This window comes from Bison bison, unplaced genomic scaffold (genome assembly GCF_000754665.1).
Source record: "Bison bison bison isolate TAMUID 2011002044 unplaced genomic scaffold, Bison_UMD1.0 scf7180017864221, whole genome shotgun sequence".
NCBI classification, from domain to species: Eukaryota; Metazoa; Chordata; class Mammalia; order Artiodactyla; family Bovidae; genus Bison; species Bison bison.
In genome coordinates this window covers 95,458-101,474 of record NW_011494793.1, presented here as the reverse complement: position 1 = coordinate 101,474, position 6,017 = coordinate 95,458, and positions in this window count along the sequence as shown.

Here is a 6,017-nt window from a genome sequence, read left to right as displayed (position 1 = left end):
AACTAAGGGGTTTCACGTCCATGGGAACAGCAGTCAAGATGGGGAAGGGGATGCATGACCTTTACACCAACAGGCATGATTAAGCAGGTTTGCAGGGGCTGGGCAATTTCAAAGAGCAGGACAAGGGTGAGTGAGATAAGCTCCAGTTCCTAGTATTGTGAGTCCCCACTGTCTGAGACTATGTGATCTACGTGATCCAGACTTTGCAAGGAGCAAGCTGAGTTACAGAGGCAGAACGAGCAGGAGGTTATGTAAAATTTCAACTTTTCCTCTTCAATACATTGATGTTGCAATATGATTAGCACTACATGTTAACTCACACCTCTGGTGTGTGTGTGGTGGGAACAATTATGATGTAGTGTCTTATCAGCTATGAAATTTATAATAGAGTATTATTGTCTATAATTACTGGCTCTGCATTAGACCTGCATGCTTTATTTATCTACTGTTTATGAATTTGTGCCCTTAAAATCATTTCCTTGGGACTTCCCTGGTGGTCCAGTGGCTAAGAGTCCACACTCTCAGTGCAGGGGGCCCAGTTTCAATCCTTGGTCAGGGAACTAGATCCTACATGCCCCAACTTAAAGATTCTGTTTGCTGCAACTAAGACCTAGAGCAGCCAAATAAATAAATATTTTTAAAAAACCCAAAAAATATCTCTTCAATTCCTCCACCCCTCAGTTCCTGCACTTGTCGACTAAAAAAACATGTGCAACTTGAGAGTTGCAAGTTAAGTTTTATTTGGGGCAAAATGAGGACGGCAGCCTGGGAGGCAGCATCTCAGACAGTTCTGAGAGACTGCTCCAAAGCGGCAGTGGGGGAAAGTCAATATATAAGGTTTTGGTGAAGGGGGAGTTCAATGCCATGAAGCACTCATTTTACAAAAGGTTTTTGTTAGTCATGAGGATCTGATGTCACCGTGAAGGAATTTAGTGCTTCTCAAATATGAGGAGATGGAAGGATTGAGATAGTAAAATCCGTTCTTAAAAACATCCACCAGATTCCACCATGAACTCCCTCAGGGGTTGTTGAAGGTCAACAGGTATACCAGCACGGGGTTCCATCTCCCTAGAGGCAGATGGCAAATGCCTTTGTTGTTCAGTCATTGGCAATGTTCTTGGTAAATGCCAATTTGTAGCTGACACACTTATTATTGTGGTTTGACAAAGAGTTACCTTCTCGCCCATGTACCATGTCACTCTCTAACACAGCAGGGGATTTCTCATGGGCGGCTTCCTTTCTTGACCCAACTATAGAGACTTCTCTGTCTCTCAGCAAGTGTTCAAGATTTACTTTTGAAATGTGGGGTTTCCTCAACATTTTCTGAGTCTGCTTATTACTGTTTCCAGCTACTATTGAGCATACGTGTGCCGTACTAAAGTTTAGGGTGCTTCGCTCTCCCCTGCTGTTATCCGGCTTAGTCTTTTGCAGCCTCATAATATCTGTGTTGTAGCTACCTGTGTTGTTGCTGCCTGAAGGAGGGTGGAGGGTGGATGTCTTCCATTTCTCTTTGCCATAGGGGTTTATGGTAGTGGGAGCAATTAGACCACCCTGGTTTCTTGAAGGAGAATGTGGTGTCCCAAGGATGAAAGAACAGAAAAAAAAACAGGGAGGGCCTTGGAAAGTAGGGAAGGAAAAACTAGACCTGTATTGTCCTTCCCTTACACATGTCGTAACTATTAATGAATTTCAGATCCTCCTGAGCAGTATAACCTGTCTCCCCTCCTACTCCGTATGTGCTGTGCTTAGTCACATAGTCGTGTCCAACTCTTTGGGATCCTCTGTCCATGGGGATTCTCCAGGCAAGAATACTGGTGTGGGTTGCCATTTCCTCCTCCAGGGGATCTTCCCAACCCAGGTATCGAACTCAGGTCTCCCACATTGCAGGCAGATTCTTTACCGTCTGACACACCAGGGAAGGTATTTGCCTCATTCTTCCTCTACCCAGTTTATGTATCTCATCCAATCAGCAAATGATCCGCAAGACCCCTATCCCACACGTTATATCCTGGGTATAAAAATGGACCAAGGACCTCTATTCAACGTTGGCTCTCCCTTGAGCTGACCCCAATGTTCTAACAGCATCTCCCACTCTAATAACCTTTTTTTCCTCTCATTCTGTCCGTGTCTGAAAATTCTTTTCCAACCCATGCACAGACCATGGCAGAGAAGAAAAGATTCTAGGTTTAAGGCGAACTCATATAAAGTACCCTGCAAGAGACAGGAATCATTGAATTGCATTTTCTCTACGTGATCATCTCATACATCTTTCCAGCCTGAATATATTTAGATAAAGGGCCTGTTCCTAGAATAGATTTGCTGTGTTGTGCTTATTTGTGTCCAACTCTTCGTGACCCCATGGACTGTAGCCCACTAGGCTCCTCTGTCCATGGAATTTTCCAGGCAAGAGTACAGGAGTGGGTTGCCATTTCCTACTCCATGAATAGAGCTATCACCAGATATATCTGCAAAGAATAGGGGCCAGGTGTGGTGGGGGAAACGCAGAAGGGCCTTGAGATCAAAGTTCGTCTTGGATCCCCTCGTTTCTTCTGGGCCCAGTAAATACTTGTTTACCAAACATTTGCTTTTCCATCTTTATGTGAATTGTCCTCCTTCCCTTTGAAGTTCCAAAACACTACCCCAGCACTCAAGCTCTTTACCTTGAACTAAATATGGTATGTAAAGTGAAGTGCTAAAGAGTTGAACATGACTGAGCTACTGAACAACAACATTTGTAGATAAAAGATCAGAGAAGTTAATTCATGAATATCACACAGCAAGAAATTGGATGGGCCAGGGTTTGAACTTGCATCTCTCTGATGTGAGTCATTGCCCTGAAGCATCAAGTTATCCAAGTCTTGGCTATTGATCTCTTTTTAAGAGTATGGAGAGAAATAAACAATTCTCACGGGCAGTCAGCTTGTCTCTGTTTAAGAAAACAAACAAAAAAAGCCCTAGAAATGGAGTTGAAATGATGGCACAGGTCTCTCACAGCAGGCAATTGGTAGATCCCATTTGAAACCGCCACCTCCAGCCCCACCCCCTAGTTCTCATCAACGAAGGCACTTGGGTATCCTTTCTGCAGGGAACAAAGAGAGGAAAACCCTTGCTCTGCACAGCCTACTGAAATCTACTATGGCATAACATTCCCTGGGCTCTAATTACAAGTTTCATTAGTAAGTAAGCCAAGGGATATTCTGTGACTCCTAGGGGCTCATTGAAAGTTGACACACAATTCTCATCCCCATTTCACCTGTTGAAAAATGTTTTAAAGTCTCTAAGATTCAGGTACTGAGCTGACGCAGATGAGGTTGGATGCATAGATCAGAGAGCCAAGGTGCAGACAAGGCCACAGGTCCATCCCACTCTAGAGGAATGGTCCCCAGATAGTTTTCCTGCTTAGTTTTAAGCCCAAACTTTGACTGGCAGCCAAGAGATTTAATTGGGAATTGAAGGTGACCTTCTCTTCCCCAAGGCACAGAAATTCCAGAGCTCCAGACAGATGCTCCAGCGTACACCATGGTACCCTGAGCTGCAGAACACAAAGTTCACAAAGAAGTTAGTGTCGAATACCTCTGGGAGCTACAGCTTCTGCTGCTGCTGCTAAGTCACTTCAGTCTTGTCCGACTCTGTGCGACCCCAGAGATGGCAGCCCACCAGGCTCCCCCGTCCCTGGGATTCTCCAGGCATGAACACTGGAGTGGGTGGCCATTTCCTTCTCCAATGCATGAAAGTGAAAAGTGAAAGTGAAGTCGCTCAGTCGTGTCCGACTCTTAGCGACCCCATGGACTGCAGCCTACCAGGCTCCTCCGTCCATGGGATTTTCCAGGCAAGAGTACTGGAGTGGGGTGCCATGGCAGCTCTACTTCCTCAATAATAATGTTTACTGCACTTTTTGATATAAATTCTTGTTCAACACCTCCCCTCTTCCTTCTGTTACTCTAGCCAGGTCCAAAAGGAAGGACCACTCTAGATTTGCTCATCATTGTGTTTCCACAGGCTGGCAATTAACAGGTGCTCAGTAGTACTTGCTAAAGAAACAAGCAAATAACTCTTTCATTATAGACCTATGGAAGTTCTGTGAGCTGCAAAATCCTTCTGAAACACAAATGGCTGTCCCCTAATTTCATTTTCAGGTTCATTTTCAGGTGTGGTGGGCCTTACAGGAACCCACCTGCCCTTGCGTATGTGTGTGTGTCATAATCAGCATCCCCTGTATAAATGACTCTTATCTTGTGGCTGTTGGGAGTAGGGAGTAAGGTCCTTTTATTCAGCCCCCTGCCAGTATCCTTAGGCCACTAGGAACCACTTCCCCTTCTTGCTGTTTTTCTGTTCCTCAAATGGACACTGATTTTCCCACCTGAGGTCCTTTGCACATGCTAGTCCCTTTGCTAGTGCCCCCTTCCCTCTCCCTCTTGAGCAGAAAGTCTTATTGAAATGCCACCTTCTCTGTGAAGCCTCCCCCTAGCCTGCCCCGCTCTCTATGGATGTGGTCACTGAGCCTTCCCTTCCTCCCACTTTTCCTTCTTGTCCCAATGCAGTTATCTGTCATCTACTTCTTCTCTCCCCTGTAAGGTCCACAAGAGCAGGTATCTCTGTCCTGGGCACGTGGTCTCCCCAGAGATGGGCTCAGATGTTTCATACACATCTGTTGAGCACATGGGTGCTGGGGCTGACTTCCTCTGTGCCGGAGATAAGAGTTAGGTACAGTCTTTAGGTACTGAGGTTGGTCATGCTTATCAAACTATCCTGCAAGGGTGACCAGTTCTGATTTTTCATAGTTATTAAAGAGCAAATCAAGTATGAGATTTCCTTCTTCTATCTACCATTGCACAGCCTCAGAAAAGAAGGCATCTCCTGAGCAAGTTGATGACCAAGAAATTGAAGAGCTCTTCAACTCTACTTAATGGTCCGGGCTTGGTGGGGATTTTATCCTATAAAATTTATGGTATATGTAGTATGTGCTAGATGTAAAAGATCAGTGGGACTCAGATCTCATTTCTAAGAGGTTCTGGACAAGAGATGGAGATAGGGAAGTGCCTAAGTCATTCAGATACTGCAAGACAAATACAATGCAGATGCAACAAACTCAAGATAAAAAGATCCCTAAAAAGGAAATCCATTGATAATTAAATTGCCACAAAAAATAAAGGGTATCTGTCAGATTCATATATTAGGAGTCAGGCTGAATATGCATGAGAACTGCCAGCACAGTCATTAATTCAAGGGCGTGGTGCAGTGGAGGAAAGTGGGTGGAGAATATTCTTCTCTTTTTTTAAAATTTTATTTTCTTTTTTTTTAAATTTAAATTTTATTTTATTTTTAAACTTTACATAATTGTATTAGTTTTGCCAAATATCAAAATGAATCCACCACAGGTATACATGTGCTCCCTGAACCCTCCTCCCTTCTCCCTCCCCATACCCTCCCTCTGGGTCGTCCCAGTGCACTAGCCCCAAGCATCCAGTATTGTGCATCGAACCTGGACTGGCATCTCGTTTCATACGTGATATTTTACATGTTTCAATGCCATTCTCCCAAATCTTCCCACCCTCTCCCTCTCCCACAGAGTCCATAAGACTGTTCTATACATCAGTGTCTCTTTTGCTGTCTAGTACACAGGGTTATTGTTACCATCTTTCTAAATTCCATATATATGCGTTAGTATACTGTATTGGTGTTTTTCCTTCTGGCTTACTTCACTCTGTATAATAGGCTCCAGTTTCATCCACCTCATTAGAACTGATTCAAATGTATTCTTTTTAATGGCTGAGTAATACTCCATTGTGTATATGTACCACTGCTTTCTTATCCATTCATCTGCTGATGGACATCTAGGTTGCTTCCATGTCCTGGCTATTATAAACAGTGCTGCGATGAACATTGGGGTACACGTGTCTCTTTCCCTTCTGGTTTCCTCAGTGTGTATGCCCAGCAGTGGGGTTGCTGGATCATAAGGCAGTTCTATTTCCAGTTTTTTAAGGAATCTCCACACTGTTCTCCATAGTGGCTGTACT